Genomic DNA, 26,974 nt, shown 5'->3' with positions numbered 1-26,974 from the left:
GGTGCACAGATAACTTAGTCTTGGTACTGACTTCCTTCTTGCAGAAGAGAGTAGATCGTAGCTTTCTTTCACTATGTTGCCATCCTGTGAGAATATGCATCCTAAGTAAATGAAACCGTCCACCTGTTCTAACTTTGTTCCTCCTATTTGGCACGCAATCCGTTTATATTTATTTCCAACTGACATTACTTTCGTTTTGGAGATGCTAATCTTCATACCATAGTCCTTACATTTCTGATCTAGCTCTGAAATATTACTTTGCAAACTTTCAATCGAATTTGCCATCACAACTAAGTCATCCGCATATCCAAGACTGCTTATTTTGTGTTCACATATCTTAATCTCACCCAGCCAGTCTATTGTTTTCAACATATGATCCATAAATAATATTATTAACAATAGTGGAGACAGGTTGCAGCCTTGTCTTACCCCTGAAACTACTCTGAACCATGAACTCAATTTACCGTCAACTCTAACTGCTGGCTGACTATCCATGTAAACACATATAATTGCTTGCAAAAGTTTCCCTCCTATTCCATAATCTCGTAGAACAGACAATAACTTCCTCCTAGGAACCCGGTCATATGGCTTTTCTAGATCTATAAAGCATAGATACAATTCCCTGTTCCACTCATAACACTTCTCCATTATTTGCCGTAAGCTAAAGATCTGGTCCTGACAACCTCTAAGAGGCCTAAACCCACACTGATTTTCATCCAATTGGTCCTCAACTAATACTCGCACTTTCCTTTCAACAATACCTGAGAAGATTTTACCCACAATGCTGATTAAAGAGATACCTCTGTAATTGTTACAATCTTTTCTGTTTCCATGTTTCTGATGGAACCTGTCCCGACTCCCAGCCCATTTCAATTATCCTGTGTAGCCATTTAAGACCTGCCATTCCACTGTATTTGATGAGTTCTGACTTAATTTCATCCACCCCAGCTGCTTTATTGCACTGCAATCTGTTGAGTAAGGCTAGCAACCTGCTCCCATGGTACTTTAAATATGATGCTGGCAACAATCAGAGCAAAATGCCTCGGTCAGACACAAATCTTTGATTTTAATTTATTTTCATTTTTTATCTCTTCTCTAAAAGCACATCAACAGTTAGCTTGATACGCCGCCCATTTATACGTTCTCTGTCCCTTCAGTGACCCAGGTGCCGGAAGCAAGAACCCCTCTCGACGATATCGGCGCGGCACAGGTGGCAACGATGGCACGCTCCCCACCGGCTCCCTGCCGAAATAGCAAGACGCAGGGAAAACGGAACTCTCTTGCTCTGTAACGGAGAACTGAATCTGTGACTGGGTTACACTGCAAAGCACAACACCACTGTCCAATGACATTAAAAAAGAAAGGCAGAGCCAAAGAGCAAAACATTACTTAAGCAATGCCATAAAGTCTGAACAAGTTCTGACTTTACATTTTTTATTGAGCATTCCGTTGCACTTTGTCATAAAAGTAAACCGGAAATTCATTAATGAAAATCTGGTCACAGTAAATTTTTAATATTAAAAAAAAGACAAACACACACACACACACACACACACACACACACACACACACACAGGCACACACACACACAGAATGTACGCAAGCGAGCATTCACCATCAAATATAGCTAACATTTTTCTACGTGCCCAGTTAGTAACCCAAAATGGAAATCTGCGTATGGCATCGTTGGCAGGGAGACCCCATGAGGGGAAGTTCGGCTGCCAAGTGCAAGTCTTATTCCACTCGACGCCACATGGGGTGACTTGTGAGCCGCTGATCAGGATGAAATGTTGATGACGTCAACACAACAACCAGTCCACGAACGGAGAATATCTCCAACGTGGCCAGGAATCGAACCCGGGCCCGCTTGCATGGGAGGCGAGCACGTTACCAGCGTGGCAGGCAGCGAAAGGCGTCCCCGGAGGCTGATCAGAAAGCCTTCCCGGTGCATCTGACAAACCGGTTTCAGGCACTGTCTCTGACTGAGCCAGATGCAGCTGCCTGCCCTGTTTCAGAGGATCATTCTCAGCCTTCAAGGTCCGGGCAATCGCAGAGGGTGGGCTTACTGGTAGTTGGGAGCTCCAATGTTAGGCGCGTAATGGGGCCCCTTAGGGATACGGCGGCTAAGGAGGGGAAGAAATCCAGTGTGCACTCCGTGTGCATTCCGGGAGGAGTCATTCCTGATGTGGAAAGGGTCCTTCCGGATGCCATGAAGAGCACAGGGTGCAGCCAGCTGCAGGTGGTGGCACATGTCGGCACTAATGACGTGTGTCGCTTTGGATCTGAGGAAATTCTCTCTGGATTCCAGCGGCTATCTGATTTGGTGAAGGCTGCCGGTCTTGCTTACGAGATGAAGGCAGAGCTCACCATCTGCAGCATCGTTGACAGAACCGACTGCGGACCTTTGGTGCAGAGCCGGGTGGAGGGTCTGAATCAGAGGCTCAGACGGTTTTGCGACCGTATTGGCTGCAGATTCCTTGACTTGCGCCATAGGGTGGTGGGGTTTCGGGTTCCGCTGGATAGGTCAGGAGTTCACTACACTCAGCTGGCGGCTACACGGGTAGCGGAGGCTGTGTGGCGTGGACTGGGCGGTTTTTTAGGTTAGAAGGCCTCGGAAAAGTGCGGGATGGACTGCAATGTCAAAGGGTGCTTGGCAATTACAGGACGTGCTTGGATCAAGGAACAGTCGGAATTATAGTTGTAAATTGTTGTAGTTGCGCTGGAAAAGTCCCTGAGCTTCAAGCGCTAATAGAAAGCACAGAAGCTGATATCGTTATAGGTACAGAAAGCTGGCTAAATCCTGAAATAAGTTCTGCAGAAATTTTTACGAAGTCTCAGACGGTGTTCAGGAAAGATAGATTAGGCAGAATTGGTGGTGGAGTGTTTGTGTCTGTCAGTAGTGGTTTATCTTGTAGTGAAGTCGAAGTAGATACTCCGTGCGAATTGGTGTGGGTGGAGGTTATACTTAACAGCCGAATTAAGTTAATAATTGGCTCCTTCTACCGACCCCCAGACTCCGATGATACAGTTGCGGAACAGTTCAGAGAAAGTTTGAGTCTCGTAACAAATAAATACCCGACTCATACGGTTATAGTTGGTGGGGACTTCAACCTACCCTCGGTATGTTGACAAAAATACTTGTTCAAAACCGGTGGTAGGCAGAAAACGTCTTCCGAGATTGTCCTAAATGCATTCTCCGAAAATTATTTCGAGCAGTTAGTCCACGAACCCACGCGAATTGTAAATGGTTGCGAAAACACACTTGACCTCTTGGCCACAAACAATCCAGAGCTGATAGAGAGCATCATGACTGATACAGGGATTAGTGATCACAAGGTCATTGTAGCTAGGCTCAATACCATTTCTTCCAAATCCATCAGAAACAAACGCAAAATAATTTTATTTAAAAAAGCGGATAAAGTGCCACTAGAAGCCTTCCTAAAAGACAATTTCCATTCCTTCCGAACTGACTATGCGAATGTAGACGAGATGTGGCTCAAATTCAAAGATATAGTAGCAACAGCAATTGAGATATTCATACCTCATAAATTGGTAAGAGATGGAACGGATCCCCCGTGGTACACAAAAAAGGTCCGAACGCTGTTGCAGAGGCAACGGAAAAAGCGTGCGAAGTTCAGAAGAACGCGAAATCCTGAAGATGGGCTAAAATTTACAGACGCGCGAAATTTGGCACGTACTTCGATGCGAGATGCCTTTAATAGGTTCCACAACGAAACATTGTCTCGAAATTTGGTAGAAAATCCGAAGAAATTCTGGTCGTATGTAAAGTACACAAGCGGCAAGACGCAGTCAATACCTTCGCTGCGCAGTGCCGATGGTACTGTTATCGACGACTGTGCCGCTAAAGCGGAGTTATTGAACGCAGTTTTCCGAAATTCCTTCACCAGGGAAGACGAATGGAATATTCCAGAATTTGAAACACGAACATCTGCTAGCATGAGTTTCTTAGAAGTAGATACCTTAGGGGTTGCGAAGCAACTCAAATCGCTTGATACGGGCAAGTCTTCAGGTCCAGATTGTATACCGATTAGGTTCCTTTCAGATTACGCTGATACTATAGCTCCCTACTTAGCACTCATATACAACCGCTCGCTCACCGATAGATCTGTACCTACAGATTGGAAAATTGCGCAGGTCGCACCAGTGTTCAAGAAGGGTAGTAGGAGTAATCCATTTAACTACAGACCTATATCATTGACGTCGGTTTGCAGTAGGGTTTTGGAGCATATACTGTATTCAAACATTATGAATCACCTCGAAGGGAACGATCTATTGACACGTAATCAGCATGGCTTCAGAAAACATCGCTCTTGTGCAACGCAGCTAGCTCTTTATTCGCACGAAGTAATGGCAGCTATCGACAGGGGATCTCAAGTTGATTCTGTATTTCTAGATTTCCGGAAAGCTTTTGACACCGTTCCTCACAAGCGACTTCTAATCAAGCTGCGGAGCTATGGGGTATCGTCTCAGTTGTGCGACTGGATTCGTGATTTCCTGTCAGGAAGGTCGCAGTTCGTAGTAATAGACGGCAAATCATCGAGTAAAACTGAAGTGATATCAGGTGTTCCCGAGGGAAGCGTCCTGGGACCTCTACTGTTCCTGATCTATATAAACGACCTGGGTGACAATCTGAGCAGTTCTCTTAGACTGTTCGCAGATGATGCTGTAATTTACCGTCTAGTAAGGTCATCCGAAGACCAGTATCAGCTGCAAAGCGATTTAGAAAAGATTGCTGTATGGTGTGTCAGGTGGCAGTTGACGCTAAATAACGAAAAGTGTGAGATGATCCACACGAGTTCCAAAAGAACTCCGTTGGAATTCGATTACTCGATAAATAGTACAATTCTCAAGGCTGTCAATTCAACTAAGTACCTGGGTGTTAAAATTACGAACAACTTCAGTTGGAAAGACCACATAGATAATATTGTCGGGAAGGCGAGCCAAAGGTTGCGTTTCATTGGCAGGACACTTAGAAGATGCATCAAGTCCACTAAAGAGACAGCTTACACTACACTCGTTCGTCCTCTGTTAGAATATTGCTGCGCGGTGTGGGATCCTTACCAGGTGGGATTGACGGAGGACATCGAAAGGGTGCAAAAAAGGGCAGCTCGTTTTGTATTATCGCGTTATAGGGGAGAGAGTGTGGCAGATATGATACACGAGTTGGGATGGAAGTCATTACAGCATAGACGTTTTTCGTCGCGGCGAGACCTTTTTACGAAATTTCAGTCACCAACTTTCTCTTCCGAATGCGAAAATATTTTGTTGAGCCCAACCTACATAGGTAGGAATGATCATTAGAGAAATCAGAGCTAGAACAGAAAGGTTTAGGTGTTCGTTTTTCCCGCTCGCTGTTCGGGAGTGGAATAGTAGAGAGATAGTATGATTGTGGTTCGATGAACCCTCTGCCAAGCACTTAAATGTGAATTGCAGAGTAGTCATGTAGATGTAGACCACCCAGCTGAGCAGGCGGACAGTAACCCAAATTAGTACACATAACAAGCAAACAGCGGACGCTCTAAGCCACATCCAAGGTTACTCAAGCTAGTGAACTCACAATTAGTGTCTTAATTAGCTTAGTCTTCAATAGGCCCTTAGAATAAACTATGACTGCTCTTATAGGCACTAGCCGAACTTAAACCAGGACTTCAGTTTAAGGCGGAGACCTAACCCCTTTATAACTGAGCAGACACTAGCTGTAACTTAAAATCAAACGCACTATAATAGTAAAGTGTGCCTTAGGCTGCTCAGTCACCATAAACTGAAAACGACTCTTACAAAAGAAACATAAGGACTGCCAATGAGACAAGTGGACGGCGACGACAACAAACAAACGTCCGTTGCTCCTTTAGTACTACACCAGGTCAATTAAATAAGTATGGAGACGCCCATAGCATAAACAGCATGGACAAGCACAAAACATGTTCATACCACGAAGCATAAGGCCCTCGAATTTTTAAAAGCAATCAAAATGCACACTATCAGTTCAGAAACCAGACGTCCATCACTTAGACGTCATCCCAAATTACAACGAGAATAAACGAAAACAATACAAGGAAACACAACGGCGAGACCATTAAACACGCAGCCGGCCGGTGTGGCCGAGCGTTCTAGGCGCTTCAGTCCGGAACCGCGCTGCTGCTACGGTCGCAGGTTCGAATCCTGCTTCGGGTATGGATGAGTGTGATGGCCTTAGGTTAGTTAGGTTTAATTAGTTCTAAGTCTCCGGGACTGATGACCTCAGATGTTAAGTCCCATGGTGCTTAGAGCATTTGAACCATTAAACACGCAGACACACGTACAAGCAGGAACAAGATCATTGCAAACAAACTTCCAACCACGCAAATATAACACAATGTTAAACACAGTTCTCACAAAAAACTTGTCCACACATCACGCCATTAAGTGGATATCTAACGAACAGTGGTACTTCCAGTCTCAGGTTAGTGACTGGTATTGCGCACAGTGCACACACGCGATACTTTCCGGTCGTCCTCTCGAAAACGGGAAAATATATCCTCGTCAGTAAACAGTATTCCTGTCATACCACTAAGACAGCGAATCAACCAGATTTCAAATAGTAGGTATACGGTCTGAACACAAGCTAATACAACACAACCGACGGCCAAATTATGCGCCACGGGGGTAGCCAAGCTGTCTAGGGGACCTTGCCACCGTCGGAGGTTCGAGTCGCCCCTCGGGTGTGTGTGTTGTCCTTAGCGTAAGTTAGTTTCAGTTATATTAAGTAGCGTGTAAGCCTAGGAACCGATGATCTCAGCAGTCTTTTCCCATAGGAACATACCACAAATTTCCAAATTATACGCCTCTATCTTTAGCGTGACTGAACTAGCAAACGCACACGACACATGTGTGCCTCATTACCTATAACACGTCACAGTGGAGTTACTTGCAGTGGAGCTACAACCGATTCCCGATCGCGATGTCCCCACACATACACGTTCTACCAACCGGCTTGTGGATACCGACCGCAGGAAGAATTCTAAAAATTGGACTACCAATTGACATATGTGTACCTAATTCCCGATCGCACGTCACCGCAGAACCACGCCCCATGGAGCAACATCCCATTCCCGAATACACGACACAAAATAGACTAGTAACACATATGCTTCTTACTCTCCCTACAAAAGCACACGGACAGTAACATACAATCCAGGAAATTGAAATAAGAACACCGTGAATTCATTGTCCCAGGAAGGGGAAACTTTATTGACACATTCCTGGGGTCAGATACATCACATGATCACACTGACAGAACCACAGGCACATAGACACAGGCAACAGAGCATGCACAATGTCGGCACTAGTACAGTGTATATCCACCTTTCGCAGCAATGCAGGCTGCTATTCTCCCATGGAGACTATCGTAGAGATGCTGGATGTAGTCCTGTGGAACGGCTTGCCATGCCATTTCCACCTGGCGCCTCAGTTGGACCAGCGTTCGTGCTGGACGTGCAGACCGCGTGAGACGACGCTTCATCCAGTCCCAAACATGCTCAATGGGGGACAGATCCGGAGATCTTGTAGTTGACTTACACCTTCTAGAGCACGCTGGGTGGCACGGGATACTTGCGGATGTGCATTGTCCTGTTGGAACAGCAAGTTCCCTTGCCGGTCTAGGAATGGTAGAACTATGGCTTCGATGACGGTTTGGATGTACCGTGCACTATTCAGTGTCCCCTCGACGATCACCAGAGGTGTACGGCCAGTGTAGGAGATCGCTACCCACACCATGATGCCAGGTGTTGGCCCTGTGTGCCTCGGTCGTATGCAGTCCTGATTGTGGCGCTCACCTGCACGGCGCCAAACACGCATACGACCATCATTGGCACCAAGGCAGAAGCGACTCTCATTTCTCAAGACGACACGTCTCCATTCGTCCCTCCATTCACGCCTGTCGCGACACCACTGGAGGCGGGCTGCACGATGTTGGGGCGTGAGCGGAAGACGGCCTAACGGTGTGCGGGACCGTAGCCCAGCTTCATGGAGACGGTAGCGAATGGTCCTCGCCGATACCCAAGGAGCAACAGTGTCCCTAATTTGCTGGGAAGTGGCGGTGCGGTCCCCTACGGCACTGCGTAGGATCCTACGGTCTTGGCGTGCATCCGTGCGTCGCTGCGGTCCGGTCCCAGGTCGACGGGCACGTGCACCTTCCGCCGACCACTGGCGAAAACATCGATGTACTGTGGAGACCTCACGCCCCACGTGTTGAGCAATTCGGCGGTACGTCCACCCGGCCTCCCGCATGCCCACTATACGCCCTCGCTCAAAGTCCGTCAACTGCACATACGGTTCACGTCCACGCTGTCGCGGCATATTACCAGTGTTAAAGACTGCGATGGAGCTCCGTATGCCACAGCAAACTGGCTGACACTGACGGCGGCGGTGCACAAATGCTGCGCAGCTAGCGCCATTCGACGGCCAACACCGCGGTTCCTGGTGTGTCCGCTGTGCCGTGCGTGTGATCATTGCTTGTACAGCCCTCTCGCAGTGTCCGGAGCAAGTATGGTGGGTCTGACACACCGGTGTCAATGTGTTCTTTTTTCCATTTCCAGGAGTGTATGAGCTGCCAGCCACCGGCAACAACTGTAATCTGGTGCTGGTAGAAGTATCACAGGCTAAGCAGTACTTGCACATTTCAGAATAAGTTAACAATGTGACAGCAGATAGAACAATTAAAAATCTCTCCCATTATCAGCCGCGTATTGTTCCGCAAACGCATAACTTTCTCGACTAAACAAATTCATAGACAAGCAGGCATGAACAGACAAAAAATTGCAAACTGAATCCTTCAGACACCGAAAGGTGAAAAGTTAATAAATGAGTGTTCATATGAGCTTAGTCATATCTTAAGCTATTTGTGTAATCAATCACTTGTCACAGGAACATTCCCGGACTGGCTTAAATATGCTGAAGTTATACCTCTCCACAAGAAAGGGGACAAAGAAATGCGGTCAAATTACTGACCGATGTCACTTTTGCCAGCTTTTCAAAAATCTTTGAAAAGGTTATGCTCAAGCGTTTACTTAATCACCTTAGTGAAAATTACATTCTGTGAAAGTTACAGTTTGGGTCTCTTAAGGGTTCTGATATTGAGAAAGCTATTTACACTTACAGCGAAAATTTCCTTAATTCATTGGACAACAAATTAGAGGCAACTGGCCTATTCTGTGACCTGTCAAAGGCATTTGACTGGGTGAATCACAGCATTCTTTTAAGTAAATTAAAGTATTAGGGCGTCACTTGAAGTGCTGCAAAGTGGTTTCAGTCATATCTTACTAATAGAAAACAAAGGGGGTCATTAGGTAACATTTCAGCAGTAGGCAATCAAACATCATCTGACTGGGAAGAAATTACATGTCGTGTTCCCCAAGGTTCCATACTAGGTTCACTACTGTTTTTGTTTATATTAATGACCTGTAATCTGTTAAATTACCGGATGCCAAGTTTGTCTTATTTGCAGATGATACAAACATTGCAATAAATAGTAAATCAAATATAAATTTAGACAGGGCAGCTAATCAAATGTTTACTGACATTAATAAGTTGTTCATAGCCAATTCACTGTCATTAAACTTTGAAAAGACACACTATATGCAGTTCAGAACTTCCAAGAGATTTCCTTCTGGTGTGTGAACAAAATATGATGATATGGAAACAGGAGATGTTGAGAGTGTAAAATTCTTGGGATTACAACTTGATAATAAACTTAGTTGGGAGCAACATACTAACAAACTGCTATTGCGCCTAAACTAGTCTGTGCTTGCAATACAAATGATGTCAGACATAAGAGCTATAAATATAAAAAAACTGGAATATTTTGGTTATTTCACTCCATTGTGTCACGTGGTATCATATTTTGGGGTAACTCCACAAACAGAGAAAAAAAAATTAGTGTACAGAAGCGTATAATAAGAGTAATGAGTAGTGTAAATCCAAGAACATCATGTCGAAACCTATTCAAAGAATTGGGCATATTAACCACTGCTTCTCAGTTCCTTAATGAAGTTTGTTGTAAATAATACATCTCTTTTTACAACTAACTGGTTAGTACACAGTATCAATACTAGGAATAAGAACAATATACATAAAGATTTAAAATCACTTACTCTTGCCCAGAAAGGAGTCCAATATTCAGCAACGCATGTTTTCAATAAGTTACCAGCAACCATTAAGATTTTAGTTTCAGACAACGCACAATTTAAACATAATTTAAAAGAATTTTTGGTGGCCAACTCCTTCTATTCCATCCATGAGTTTCTCAACAAGAGCAGTAGACCATTTTAATGAAGATTTATTATACTTTAATTTTTGACAATGCTTGGTTGTAACAGCCAAGTAACTACCTACTGTGTGAATGATGGATGTATGGAAAGCAGATGTAAGTCTTAAGTCTGTAAAAAGTGGAAGTTTAATTTTAAATCTTGTACATAATCTGACTTGTTTTAACTGAGGATCACTGAAATGAATAATTTACTCTAATTTTTGACAATATTTGGTTGTAATAGCCAAGAAACTAGCAAATGTCTGAATGATGGATTTAATGAAAGCAGATGTAAGTATTAAACCTGTCAATTTTGGAAGTTTAAATTTAATTCATGTATATAATTTTACTGTTTATTGACTGAGGATCATTAAAATTAATGAAACTCAAGTTTTCTAATTACACTTTTGTAATGTGTTTATCTGACATGTTCCACACCCAGTAGGATTCCCTCTTTTATGGGTCTATCGAATGAATAATTAATCTAATCTAGTCTAATCTAATCATGACAGGAGAACAGAACAACAGTTAGCGGACCGTAAGAAGAATACAGAAAAGCTACTCAAGTCCATTACATTGCTCATAATGCCGCGATATCATACTTGTCACATCAACACCTAAGTACAGTAAGTGGCAAAAGTCATGGGACTGCGATACACACATACGAAGATGGGGGTAGTATCGCTTACACAAGGTATAAAAGGGCAGTGCATTGGCGGAGCTATGACTTATACTCCGGTAATTAATGTGAAAACTTTTCCGAGCTGATTATGGTCGGTGGAATTAATAAGCTTTACACGCGGAATGGTAATTGGAACTACACGCTTGGGACATTCCATTTCGGAAATCGTTAGGGAAATCTATATTCCGAGATCCACAGTGTCAAGACTGTGCCAAGAACATCCAATTTTAGGCATTATCTTTCACCATGGACAACTTTGCGGCCAACGGCCTTCGCTTAACGACCGAAAGCAGTGGCGTTTGGGTAGCATTGTCAGTGCTAACAAACAAACGACAAACGCCGAAATTAATGTAGGACTTACGACGAACGTATCCGTCAGGACAATGCGGCGAAATTTGGAATTAATGGGCTATGGCAGCAGACGACCGACGCGAGTGCATTTACTAACTGCATGACATCTCCTGCAGCGCCTGTCCTGGGCGCGTGACCATATGCGTTGGACCTTAGACGACTGGAAAATCGTGGCCTGGTCAGATGAGTCTCGATTTCATGGAATGGGTCCTCTGGTCCAACTGAACCGATCGTTGACTGGAAATGGTTATGTTCGGCTACTTGGAGACTGTTTGCAGCCATTCGTGGACTTCATGTTCCCAAAGAATGATGGATTTTTTGTGGATGACAGAGCACCAAGTCACTGGGCCACAACTGTTCGAGATTGGTTGAAGAACATTCTGAACAGTCCGATCGGATGATTTGACCACCCAGATTGCCCAACATGAATCCCATCGAACAGTTTTGAGACATAAGCGAGAGATCAGCTCATGCACAAAATGCTGTACCGGCAACTCTTTCGCAATTACGGACAGCAACAGAGGCAGTATGGCTCAATATTTCTGCAGGGGACTTCCAGCGACTTGTTGAGTCCATGTCACTGCATTAAGCCGGGCGTAAGGAGGTATGACGCAATATTAGGAGGTATCCCATGAATTTTGTTGTCTTACAGTACATCACTGCTGCCTCGGCGACTCAGCAGAAAGAGCTACAGCAGAACTATAAGAAGGGCTACAGAGTTCAACAGGAAGCAAGACAGTAATGGCGCGCGTACCTTATGTCAAGACAGTTAACGATATAGTAGGCAAGGCGCTTCGTCGAGCAGACACCAAACCAATCTTTCGCACTGGTCGTAACCCCAGAATTTGGTAGGACCCTCCAAGGATGTTGTAAAAGCCCTCACCACTGCACGCGTAGACAACGTATGTTAGGAGTGCATTGCCGTCTATACTGGCAAACCAGGAGATCTGTTATCACCAGAATAACAGAACACGAATGCTACGTTAGATTGGGACAGCGTAACATATCGATACTCAGCAAAGGAGATGGATCAAATGGTTCTGAGCACTATGTGACTTAACTTCTGAGGTCATCAGTCCCCTAGAACTTAGAACTACTTAAACCTAACTAACCTAAGGACATCACATACATCCATGTCCGAGGCAGGATTCGAACCTGCGACCGTAGTAGTAGGCTGTAGCGCCTAGAACCGCTCGGCCACTCCGGCCGGCAGCAAAGGAGAAAAGACCCCAACAAAGTTGACGCCGATTCACGGTAGACTACCAACGACCAGAAAACCGTATATCTTCTCCCTCTCGTATAAACTGATGAGTACTATTTTAGAGCCAGTAAAATCTCAATCTTATAACATCCTTACAAACACAATATATTGAAACATAGGTGTGGCTATCATACTTTATGTATCAACCAAACAACGTAATGGCTGTCAGCTCCAATTTATGTGTACCTTCACCTTCACCAAACACTGCCTCAAGCGATTTTTTTTTCTACAACTAATGGCCACGTTATTCTTGTGACGGTGGCTTGCCCTGTAAACACAGAAAGATGCGTTAGTTTTGTAGAAATTATTAACATGTTTCAATTCATAACTAGGCATCGTGATTATAACAACGAGATAAGTAGCAGACAAGAATTTGTACGTCTGTGAGTGTTACGTTTTTATAATAGAATTTTTCGGTGAAGTGTTATGTACTGCGAGTTTTTAATGGCTTTGAAATGTAATGAGAGGAATTTGCGGGCATGGGTACTGGTATCCTAGATGCAGACGCAGCAAAGTGGAAGGGCGAACTGCGCAGGTGGAGGCCGGGGGATCGGCCGCTCGTTAAGTGGGTGGTGGCTGCCGCTGCGGCTGCGCTGCAAGTGGTCGGAAAGCCGCTTTGACGACGGCGTCCCCCGCCTTCCTGCGGATACGTCTTTATAAGCCGCTTCTGAGAACACGTTGCAGGCACATTCCTCACGTTGCTGTGCCACGTTTTCAGCATTTTAAGTCGCAAAGCATTTCGATATAGCTAGGACCGCTACTGGAGGGCCACGTGCACGTGTCGTGAGGTCTACAGTCACGTGTTGTGCAGTGACGGTTCCTTTCTTACTAAAAACTACAAATTCCTTTTAATTCATTAACGACGGTGAATCTACTTCGTTGCTTTGGTTTATGTAGTCCGCGGAAAAGTCTTGAAGATAAAATGCTTTCTCACAGCATATTTTAACACACCTTTACTACGCAAATAATTCCCATTTCTCAGCAAAACAAAAGATAAGGCTTTGTTTCCGACTCAGCGGCGTGGTAAAGTTTTCTCTTGATAGTATGTTACTGAGTCAACTTTCACTTTGTTAGGATTTCATATTCTGATTTAAGACATGTTAGTGAAATGTAACTTCTGAAATTTTTCAATCGTATTTATTCTTCTAATAATTTCCGGGTGTGCAGCCGGATCCGGTGATGTTCTGCCACGATATTTCGGCCCTTAGACGTCCGGCCATCTTCAGGCGAGTAGACAGCTACTGAAGACCCCCCCAATGTCCCAATGTGCTTTCACCGTATTTATGACGGATCTCGCCCATGCGAAATGTGCTGGCGTCTTACGGCGCATGCGTCAGTTGATGACATGCGCGGGACAACGAAGTTGTGAGTGCTGCTCTCGGTGGTGAGAGATGATATAGTCATTGAGTATCGAATCACTGAGTACATATGTGACTGAACAATTTTAACTATAGGATTCGAATTGTTATCTACTTGAAAGCCGTTGTAATTATTTATAAGATTATCAGCAAGACATATTTCCACCGATTCTTTGATTACTGACTGGACGTTTCGTGTCGTCTGACCTATATGTACCAGTGTCCTCGGTGCGATTCTTCTTGTTATTATAGCTGTGCATGGCCTTCCTTATTTGGCGTGAAGTGTAGGTATTCTGTTTAAATACCTTCTGAAGCGTTCTAATTCTGCGCGGAGGTTTCCATTGGCCGATATTAAGTGCGCCCGATGTGTTACGGTACTAAGAGCACCGGCGGTCTGTGCGGGGTGATGGTAGCTAGATTCCATGAGATATAGATCTGTGTGCGTGGGTTCTCTCCCAATGTCCCATCACTCTTACGGCATACTAGCACGTCTGTAAAGGCTAAAATCCAATCTGCCGTGTAGTTGCCATCAATCCCCACAAATCAGCCAAGAAGGTGGACGTGTCCGATTTGCTGGTGCAGTTGTGCTGGTATGTAGCTGAGGAGAGGTACTGAGGACACGGGTCATTTGCAACACATACTCGCAAGTAACTAGGTCCTATAGACTTTTGTGCAAAATGAGTAATAACTTTCGTTAAGGAATAGTGATTTTTTGCCTCTAATATATTAGAATTATCGGTCGAAAAATATTTTATTTTAAAGTAGAACGTGCTACTTTCAATTTCCAGATTGTTGAATATATTTCAGACGCAGAGCAGAGATTAGCTGAAGAAATGAAGAAATTGCGATAGTCAAACGAGTGGTCAGTTTCAATAAAACGCATAACATAGATTTTGTTACAGTGTTTGTTTCACTTGCTCTGTTTTTTAGAGATATGTTAAGTATATAATTGCAATTCTAAAGCTATAACATGCGAGGCTGGCAGCAGTGCCCATACTGAAAGAAGATGGCGCACTAAATTGTATGAAACGTCATGAATGCAGCATTGCCGATTGACATCTACAGTAACGTGACTTGAGATGTGCAAAGGTGGGTATAGACCACAGTCGTATATTAGGCGAAATTAAATGAATAGAGACCACTCGTAAAAATTTTGGCTGGAATTTTACTATTTTCACTGTAACCCTTTTACCTGTTAGTATTTTTATCTTACTGGTTGACAATACGCCCCAGTTCCACGAAGAAGTTACCTTGACAGAAACGCAACGATATCCAGTTTCATAAGCCGACGAACGCCGAAAAACGGATACCAATGGAAATCTTTCTTGAGGACGTCGAAACGCCTTGAAAAATAAAAGAAAACGCTTGTGCTTCTCCACAGAACTTGCCAAATACAGCTTTTTCATCAGTTGACTTTGAAATTTTTTACGACCGGTAGAACATTGGTAGATAGTCTTTTGATACGAACAAGTACCTTTGATACACCCTACGACTTACGCTCTGTCGACGATATTTGTTCTTTGCGACTGTTGGAATGACACTCTGGTCTGAAAAATAGCCATCTTATCGTTTACAACGATTGTTGTTGATCATGGATGACATATCATCATGAGGGAAGTCACAGTTGTGTATATTTTTTAACATGTTTGTTGTAACAGTCCCAGTAACAAACTGTCATAAACGATAACTTGTTTCAGTCACTTAATGATCATCTTCAGATCTACAATTAAAAATTAAACATTAATAAGTAGATTTAAAATATTTAAAATTTAAACGTCGTAAGATTATACCTTATTAATCAGAAGTTGTGAAAAGTAAAAAGGAATTAAAAGAAAAGACACACACTGTAAGATAAGAGGAATAGCAATTTATAAAACTTTTAACGCCATTTAGCGGTATCGAGCATTTACTAATCCCTCTCTGAGTATGGCAGGGGGAGAGGGGGAGGTGTAGGAGTTGGAGGGTGAATGGTTAGGCAAATCATATTGTACGCTATTAAAATGCGACTTTTCATACTTTCACTACGGATCTGTTGCAAATACACTTCCCGGGTTTGCCGTCGGATAATATTATCCAAGACCCACAAGTCCAAGAGGTGTCTTACAACAGTGACATCGACAACTGCCACCATTTGAAGATATCAAACAGTTGCATGGATGAAATATTGTGGGACTTCCACAATACTATCCAGTGGCAAACCCGAGAAACGTATCTGCAACAAAAATATTGTCTACAACATGAACTACAATGTGTTTAATGCTAATAACCCGTTTGGATATATATGTACAAAGTATTTCTACATGAAACAACTTGTTAAAATTAATAATTAAATTAAGACTTTGTTCTTATATATTAAACGCACGGTGTTTTCACCAGAGGGAGCCTGAGGTTCAGTATGCAGGCGACTGTCTTACCACGCTGCCTACAAGTGGGACGCACTGCTAAGGCTGCCTTTCACCAAGTGGGGCTGTAGTAAACATGGAGAGTTGCTACTGAGAGAGCCGTCAGAGGACGTCGTCGAAATCCTTGACGTACACAAAATTGATGAAATCAAATTGGAGATTAAGAATTTTAGCAGGTTCATTCAGATGATATCCATAGATTCCAAGTGCTTCCAGGGCATTCAAGGAACGTCCTGTTGGTGCGGTGTGTAAAATTTCATTCTGTGTGTCTGTTGGTTCTACCGAGAATTTAGTTTCATTTGGATGGTCTTCAAATTCTGTCTTATTATTTCATAATAAAGCGTGGTCTTTAAAGTGGATCTCAAAAGTAATACCAATCGGATCGACTTACTATTAAGGACAGTGGTTGCATTTAATTTTGTACACATCTGATGCACTGAATCTACAGCTTTACTCATTTCTACCATGCTTTCGTTTTTGAGGTAAAAATATTTGACACAGTTTTTACAACTGACCAATTTCGCTTTGGCTGGATGGAGTACAAGTTCAGGGAGTCGACTTATGTGTATTGCAACACCAGGATGAATTTTACTTATTTTATTTTATTTACTTATTGTGCTTATACAGCTAAGCAGGAGAAATACACAATGAAGTTTTAAGTGATTTTGGGGGGTATAAAGGATGCGGAAATTAGTACACAGAGCTGGCCATGAAGTCGAACTAAGATGGGATAACCGGTGAGGGTATGTCATTCAAACTGCTTCCGCTTTGTGCCAGAGTTCCTCATACGGACTGGCGAGTGGTGGCACGTCAATCTCTGGACAACTCATCAGATATTTTCATGAGTAAGAGATCTGGAGAAAGTGCAGGCCAGAACAACAGTCGAACCCCCTCCGTGCTGAGACACTTCAGGACAGCACAGGCGGTCTTGCTTTGTCATGTTGTAACACAGCGTCACAGAGACCTCAAGGATGGTGAAACCACAACAAGAGTCCCTGTGCTGACAGCCGATGGTGCTCCAGACATCGTCGCACGGTCTATGTGTTTACTTACCTTCATATTAAGCCCATTTCCTGATTACAGGTGCGTGACGTGGCTGTACGATCTTAAACGGCAGGGCGAACAGTAAGTCTGGCCTCTCAGGTGCTAGCTTCAAAAATGTTTCAAATGGCTCTGAGCACTATGGGACTTACCTTCTGTCATCAGTTCCCTAGAACTTAGAACTACTTAAACATAACTAACCTAAGGACATCACATACATCCATGCCCGAGGCACGATTCGTACCTACGACCGTAGCGGTCGCTCGGCTCCAGACTGTAGCACCTAGAACCTCTCGGCCGCTCCGGCCGGCGTGCTAACTTCATGACCCCATTGACATCCTCCTTAGCGTTGAGTTTGACCCTCCTGAATACATGGTTTCCACACTCGCATGACAGTTGCGGAATCCCAGCCAAAGCAAGCAATATCGCGGAACGAAAAATCGTACTCTCGATAGGCCACGATATTTCCTCTGTCAATTTCCAACACGTGCTAGTAGCCGCTTTTCGTGCTTACACGAGTCATAACACGATCTTTCCACCAACAACCGATGTTCAAATACTATTTTTGAATGAGAAACGTGTGGTATCATCCCGAAACCGTAATGTCGCACCAAAGTCGGCAACGCTTATCGATACACGGACATTAGCGAGTGCTCGCTGTAGTCCACAATGATGTTTGGAAGGGTCTCCCCAAGACCGCGTCTCACTCCCAGTAACAGCAGCGCCCTCGTACTGAGATCCGTATTGTGTTGAGCACGCAAGACTTCAGCCCAGTACGTGACCACATCTGAAGGAGTCAGCATCATAATATACAACCAATGTCATAATTAAAGCATCTGAGGGACTTGTTCATTTAAATATGGAACACTGTACTACAAGAGAAACGTTTGTTAATCTGAGCATCAAGTGATGCTTCACTAATCAATAACAGTCGTGACTTGTCAAGCAATCCTATCGGAAAGAGGTGTGTTAAAGCTAAGTAAATCTTTTATTCATTCATGTAACAAAGTGAACTAATATTTCATGTGTTCTAGTTCGATGAGCCTTCTCCCAGAATTTAAGAGCCTTATGGCGGGTCATGGCCCATCGAACATAGGCCGGTGTGAGGTGGAGCGTACGCCATTAAGTTAAGTAGTGGTTTTGACTTTGCACATATGTACTGTTTGTGTTTTCCTTTTCTTTTTCGTTTATAAATGTATAGCTATGGTGTTCTTTTAATCATTGACAAAGGTCTTCTTAGGCACTTGTGGGTTTTATTGTTGTTCTGAAGAAGGTGTAGATATCTACGCTGAAACCTGGGTTAACACTTAACACTAGGTGCTTTTTTCGCAATCGAGGCGCGTTTTTAGTTTTTTTATATATTCTCCCACAATAATCACAGGATCCACAGCTGTGGTCGTACGAAAGTAATTTCGCCTAGTCACAATAGAACTCTCTGCTAAACTTTCCTTATATGCACAAAGTAGTTGACGTTACTCGCATCAACTTCCTGCGGTTGAGCTGAAATCCTAATCATTTACATGGCCAAGTATTTAGAACAAATCATGACAGTTTTACGTTTATTGCAGGACTTCTCCACAATGTTCAGTTTTAATGGTCTATAGCGTAAAATTTGCAATGATACAGAATTGTTAACAAGTTATGTAGGGAAGATCTACCGCAGCTTCTACTGCGGGTGAGGCCGGCGCATGACGGTTCCCAGTCTGTAGCTGAACTGGAAGGCAAGTGGCGAGCGACCCTGAAACCGTGTGAACAAGGCCGGGGGATCATTAGGGCCGCGCCCGTCGCGTCGTGACGTCAGCGCCGGAGATCGTTCTCTGCACTCAGCATCAGCCCTTACCCGCGTCTCAGCACGACAACCGGATGGGCTCAGTGTTGCTAGGTAATGTATAAACTATACGTGCCTAATTCCCTGTATTAATAAATGTCATTTCTGTAAAAAAAAAAAGAATGGAAGCTAGTAGCTACATGTGTTGCACGTGCTTACGAGATTTCAGTAAAAGCAGTCCACACAAAAAGAGAGGCAAATGAAAAATAGACAGTACGAAAACAGTCTGCGTTCGTGCTTTGTTATTGAGTAAAGCATAATTATGGATACCATTGAAAAGATACATCTTATTCGAACCACTGTTGATATCCAATCAGCGAAAGTTAACACGAAGAAATCGTTAGTTGTGGCCTGTTAACATCTTATCACAACCTGTAGGATGTCTCTCTCTCTCTCTTTCTTCTGTCTCATTCTCATATTTCCATCTAAAGGTAAACAGAAACCACTCTAATCGACAATGCTGTTGAATCCTTAATATCACAATATAGCGCAACGCGCCACATACAGCAAAACCAAACGTCACGAGACAACCGTGAATACTAAAGTAAGGTATGTGTGTAACCTTCGGTTGGTTCTTATTACGTTCTGTTGATATGAAGGTGACCGGATAAGTGACGTAATTTTCACTAGTTGTTTTGGTTCAAAAAATGGCTCTGAGCACTATGGGAATTAACAGCTATGGTCATCAGTCCACTAGAACTTAGAACTACTTAAACCTAACTAACCTAAGGACATCACACAACACCCAGCCATCACGAGGCAGAGAAAATCCCTGACCCCGCCGGGAAGTTGTTTTGGTTTCATCAGTACATAAAGAACGCTTCCTAACCTTTATAGTTAGGTGTAAAATGCTTATATCATTCTATAGGCGTTTTGACAGCACCTGAAAGTATCTTAAGGTACTTCTCCATTGCAACCCCAAGCCAGTAGAATAAACCTCCCTGTAGCCTACGTGTGATCCATAACCACACTACATTCGAGAGTCTGGTGGCTGGTGTTGCTGTCTCTGGATCACGGGGTCTCGGGTTCGATTACCGACCGGGTTTGGGATTTTCTCTGGCCGGGAACTGGCTGTTTGTGTTGTCCTCATCATTGCATCGTCATCTTCTTCATCATTTGTGGCAGTGACTAGACTGGATTGTGAAAAAAATGGACGGTGTAAAAACTGGGACTTTGTACGGGCGCTGATGACGGCGCAGTTGAGCGCCCCGCAAACCAAACAATCATCATCATCATCAGACTACATTCGAGAGGAGGCTAACGCTCCTTCTGTTGTCAGCGTAGCTTCCCGTTCGCTGTATGTCAGCTGTCTTGTTCTTGTACAACAGGGAACCAGTCTGTCTGCTTCATTTTAACATATGTCAGCTTTCTTCGCTCCTGCATTTCTCTGCTAGCTATACTCATTGCTTTATACATCATTTTCCTTCTGTTGACTTCTCCCTATTCTTTCTCGCTCTTTTCTAGATCAGTTAACTCTCCTTCTATATCGGATTGTTCCCCTACTGCTGTCATGCTTTCTATTAATATCTTACAATCCTCAATTAATATTATACTAGTATGATACGCAGGTCACATGGCAGTTAGTTCCAAAAACGTAGTGCTTAAATCGAGAAGATGATGGAGATCGGTTTACTGTATAATCAAGGTACAATCAAGACGCAGGAATGTCACAAATTGTATTTCAGCTAAGAGAATACCACTGGCATTTTCTTAATGAATATATTCACTATTACAGTTCATTTTTATTGTCATTATCAATAGATTTATTATACCTCTAATATTATCAAAGCAGTTTTTTTAACTACGGTGTAATTTTATCTGCAGAGGAACTTGTAAAAGGATGCCTGCTTGGATGTAACAGACGACCTGGAGGCACTAACATGCCAAAATAAATTCATACAGAAATAAAAATAAAGTGGTCCAGCAGTGAGAGTCTCCCTCAGCATTCCAAAGAGACCTTTGCAGCAGAAGGAACTGTGGGGAGCAAATACGAATGTTAAAAATGTTACAATCCCAAGTGCCTTCCATTTCTGTTACATATGTTTATGTGGACTTGTGAGTCTTAAGCCCATCCATTTAAAACTAAAGACAAGAAATGGAATGGATCCTAGTTATTCTTTTCAAAACAGTCCTCCAAACTGTGAACCGACGTCTCGTGTGAGGTTTGGATTGGACGTTGTTGCTCTCATTGCAGTAACGGCCATGATTCGTAAGGAATTTCTTCTTTGCCATCATTCAACATGCGCCAGCTGAATATTGGTTGGTAACCACGTAATGCTACAAAAACGTATTACCTACTATCTGCTGTTCACTCGATGACACCTTAGATAATATACTCAAAAAGGAGTTGTGATTTTACCTCTAAGAGAAATAGGGTTGAAATTTGTTTTAAAATAACTAACAGTATTTTACCTGAATAAAAAAACTCTTTCATGGACAATGAATCCTGTATTGCGTCTAAATTTTCGACAGTCAAGAAAGCCACTTACAAAATTGGCTCAACAGTTTCTTTCAATATACACTGAAAGACTATGATAATTAATGAAAAGTTATCGGCAGGTAAATTCAGTACAAGTTTCATGGCCATAGAGGGGATAGCAAGATCCACTTGCCTCGCGGTATGCAATATAGGTTGTACACAGTAAAACTCGCAAAGCTCCCGATATCTTGAGGGCAAGTAACTGTAATTATGTCACGGTTCCTTAACTACAACACACACGGATTGTTCTTCAACAAATGCTTCGCCATGTGGTAAAACAGTTCTTCCTACGATACGTTTCAATTATGTCTCTCCGCAAATTTAAACACGTTCATTCCCGATGCTATGTTTTTCTAACACTTGGGTCTCTCTCAGCCTGACTATTGTATTGTATAACGGGGACTGAGAAAAGTTGAGAAACGTATACTGCATAGCAGGCGGCTTCGAGTCTCTGCAGCGCTCATAGAGACGTATCTCTACGGAACACCTCTCTGAAGTTCAGTTTGAAACCAATGGAGGCCATCGAATACTACGACATGGTTTCCGAAATCATCACCAAACACCTGTTATGTTTCACTTTGGGACACTAACTGGTACAGAAGTAGGGAACAGTGTGGAACAAGAGCCATCCGACGAAATGCTACTCTTACATTCCTCCATAACCCAGGCTCTTTGGCTTCGGCACCACGTTTTCGTTTTACGTGCATTTGCATCCCTGATGAATGGTTTTAGTATCCAGCTCGGTCTGTATATGGATCTCCCTTCGTGTTGTTTCGCTGTTGACGGGCTTCCCGAGAGCGATATCAGTTCTGGAGTGACGTTTGCAGATGTCGTCCTCTTACGTTTCGTCACAGTCGTCTTGCATGACCGTCTGTCACGATTACGTAACACATTTTCTTCGGCCTTGTGACTGATCGGATGATTTTTCTCTGCTTTCACATGTATGCCATATAAATCTTTGATCTCGTGCCTCTCGAAAAACACAATCAGCTCGGCAACCTTGGTTATGGAAGCACCCACCATACGAACAACAACAATTTGCCCAAGTTCGAATTCACTTAGCTCCGCCTTAATGCAGAACACTGCTATGACCACAACAGAGGACATTGTGTAGGTGCCGTTCGTGGTCGAATACAACAACGCAACCTGCAGACTAGGCTACCACCAGCATTTATGTTCAAGCACGCATTTCTCGCAGTGTTTCCTTATTTCTGTCAGCCCCTGTACCAACCCTCTCCTTCAGCAAGCTTTGCTACATCTACATCTACGTGATTACTCTGCTTTCACAATAAAGTGCCTGGCAGAGGGTTCAGTGAACCATCTTCAAGTTGTCTGTTACCGTTAGATTCTCGAACGGCGCGCAGAGAAAAACGAGCACTTAAATTTTTGTCTGCGAGCCCTGATTTCTCTTGTTTTATCATGATGATCATTCCCCCTCTGTAGGTGGGTGCCAACAGAAGTTTATGCAATCGGAGGAGAAAACTGCTGATTTAAATTTCATGAGAAGATCCCGTCGCAACGAAAAACTCATTTGTTTTAATAATTGCCACTCAATTCACGTATCACGTCTGTGGCACTATTTCTCCTATTTCGCGATAATACAAAACGAGCTGCCCTTCATTGAACTTTTTCGATGTCGTCCGTCAGTCACACGTTATGTGGATACCACACCGCACAGCAATACTCCTGGATAGGGCGGACAAGCGCGGTGTAAGCAGTCTCTTTAGTAAACCCGTTGCACCTTCTAAGTGTTCTGCCAATGAATCGCAGTCTTCGGTTTGCTCTACCCAAAACATTACCTAAGTGATCGTTCCAATTTAAGTTATTTGTAATTGTAATCCCTAAGTATTTAGTTTAATTTACAGCCTTCAGATTTGTGTGACTTATCGCGTAATCGAAATTTAGCGGATTTCTTTTAGTACTCATGTGAATAACTTCACACTTTTCTTAATTCAGAGTCAATTGCCACTTTTCCCACCATACAGATATCTTATCTAAATCATTTTGCAATTCGTTTTGGTCATCTGATGACGTTACAAAACGGTAAATGACAGCATCACCTGCAAACAATCTAAGACGACTACTCAGATTTTCTCCTATGTCGTTAATATAGATCAGGAACAACAGAGGGTCTATAACACTTCATTGGGGAGCGCCGGATATTACTTCTGTTTTACTCGATGACTTCCCATCTATTACCACGAACTGTGACCTTTCTGACAGGAAATCACGAATCCAGTCGCACAACTGTGGCGATATTCCATAGGCACGCAGTTTCATTAGAAGACTCTTGTGAGGAACGGTGCCGAAAGCCTTCTGGAAATCTAAAAATATGGAATCAATTTGACACACCCTTCGATAGCACTCATTACTTCGTGAGTATAAAGAGCTAGCTGTGTTTCACAAGAACGATATTTTTTGAATCTGTGCTATGTGTCAATAAAACGTTTTCTTCGAGGTACTTCGTAATGTTCGAACACAGTATATGTTCCAAAACCCTACTGCAAATAGACATTAGTGATATGAGCTTGTAATTCAGCGGATTACTCCTACTTCCCTTTTTGGGTGTTGCAAAATAAAATCGATGCTGAATGTTTAAAATTCGCTCTATCCCAAATTGCCAAAGCTGGTATATATTATAAATATATATCAGAAATTTCTAAGTTACATTTCATTTCTAAATCTACCATGTTTTTATGTTTTATACTGGGTGAACGAAAATAGTCGTACAATAATCGAATAGAGCTAAAGTTTTCCGGTAACTACAGACAGTAAATAATTCGTTGTGAAGCCACGGCCATGAAATGACAGCCAGTCATCGACGAGCACTGCGGAATTCTGTGCTTTTGAACTAACCTACCACAGCTAATTATTTTAAATAGCTCGGTTACTAATTAAATTAGCTGAAGAAGATGATTTCAGAACCAGGAAAACCATAAATTCCTATTCGTGGCTGATGGGGACGTGCATTTTGTAATTATGGTCACTGTGTGAAGCTGAAAGTACGTGAAGTCGTGAATCTGTGAAGATAATAAGCTCCACTGGAGAAACAGCACTATAATAAGGAATTCAACATGTGGTGCTGTGTGGTGTAAACTCGTTAATAATGATATCTAAAGACCGCATATTTCAATTCTCGCTAATTTACAGAGAGCATGAGCGAACTTTTATTATAAATAGTGAAGAGTGAAATGAGATAATGGTGAAAACGAAAATAAAAATTAAAGTTTAACTCTTTTTTCTCAGATAACGACTTTTACAGCAAATGCTCAAAATTATTGCCTCCAACATCACTACAAAGCTGACGAAAATGACTTACGAGCTCTCTAGAATACAGTCGTACAAAACTACACTGCTAGACACAACCCAATACGTTCTCTTAGCGAACAAGCTTACGTGCGCTCATCGCTGATTGTCGTAGCCCCACACTGCGACCTATGGTTAACTACGAGATATTATTCGATTCGACGTCCGAGCCAGCTGTGACGTTATTATTAGTTTGTTTTTCTCCATCCTATAGTAGAAAATCATACTTTTCACAATAACATATTTCTAGATTATCTTTTAACACGACGGTTTCATTTTAAAACGTAAACGCTCTACAAATAACGTATTTGTTGGTAATGTTTCAGCAGTCCTAAAGTTTACGAAAAACTAAAATACCTCGAAATATACATTATGAATTTAAGTCAAACTTAGTGCTATCACGTCCACATAGCTTTACATCGAATGTCATAAAAATTTACATGGTTCGCTTGTCACTGATTGAGGTGACGCAGTGATGAGCACACAACAGTAGAGAGGGTGTGAGTGGAGGAAAGAAAGAATCGATTATGTGGATGGCACTGGTGAAAATGTTGGGAAAGCGAAATTATAAGGGGCGAGTAAAAATGTTTCCGTTCGAAGACCGTACAGTCCATAATCGGTATGCCAATCAGGCGAAGTCGCAATCATCCTATCGGCGCACATGTTTGAAGACATACGTCTGGTAAAACGCCTTGTCCTGCTGCTTGAAGAAACCCGTAACTACCTGCTGCACATCCTCATCCGACAGGAATCGTCGACCCTTCGAGGTCTTTTTGAAGGGACCGAAGGCGTGATAATCGCATGGGGGGAGATCAAGACTACAGGGCAGATGCTCGAGTGTCTCCCACTTGCACTGCAGTAAATTCAGAGTTAATGAGATTTGCCATGTGGGGACGTGCGTTATGGCGGATCCCTACCAGCACGGAACTTGAGCACTTTTCTACAACGGTGGTTTCCGACGGACATGCTGTCCCATACACATTCTTTATTTTCCGATGGAAGTCTGGCAGCCAAGAAAAGAATAACATCACGATGGTCCTGTTTTGATGCATTTGGTAATAACATCGCCATAGTTCACGTTCTGCATTTACAGCACGCACGTCGGAAAGACACGAATGTCACACTAATCCCTAGCTTAAGTGGTGGTGCTAATACACCAGCTTAGTTCGCGCTACGTTGCATACACGCCGCAGCGAAGTCCTCAACAGAAACGTTTTGATCGCCCGTTGTAACTGAAGCGCAACTAATACGTTTAAATAATTTATCCCTTGCCCAGGAGATGCGAATTTCTTTTATCGCTTGCAGAAGAAATTTTACTGTTAGTGACCTATCTTGCAAGGAATAAAGTAGCCTCTCCCTACTGCCGCTTTTGAACACAAAAAGATAATAAATTTGTCATTGTAAAACAAGAGCCAGAAGTTTATTGCGGATTTTAGCAAAGAGTACATAGTTGGACTACGAGAACCATGTTCATCACCGAACTGTGGGCAGAGGGTTCTCTGGCACACACACACACACACACACACACACACACACACACACACACACACACACACACACACACACGTACACTTATTGGCAATCACCCTGCTTTTTCTGCAGCTACTCACCTTGCGAATCTCCTTAAGAAAGACCTAAATCGAGTGGGAGTACCTCATGGAAGCAACTTACGCATCGCCGCACAGGCTGCGGAGACGGATCACAGGTGGTTCAAATGGCTCTGAGCACTATGGGACTTAACATCTGAGGTCATCAGTCCCCTAGAACTTAGAACTACTTAAACCTACCTAACCTAAGGACATCACATACAGCCATGCCCGAGGCAGGATTGGAACCTGCAACCTTAGCGGTCGCGCGGTTCCAGACTGAAGCGCTGAGAATCGATCGGCCACTTCGGCCGGCTCACAGGTGGTGACTCAACTAAAGAGTGCGGAAAACTGAGATAAAGTGGGCGATAACA

Source organism: Schistocerca gregaria, chromosome X, assembly GCF_023897955.1.
Source record: "Schistocerca gregaria isolate iqSchGreg1 chromosome X, iqSchGreg1.2, whole genome shotgun sequence".
In the NCBI taxonomy this organism is placed as follows: Eukaryota; Metazoa; Arthropoda; class Insecta; order Orthoptera; family Acrididae; genus Schistocerca; species Schistocerca gregaria.
The sequence above is the reverse complement of the archived record's forward strand: the minus strand, read 5'-3'. Positions refer to the sequence as shown.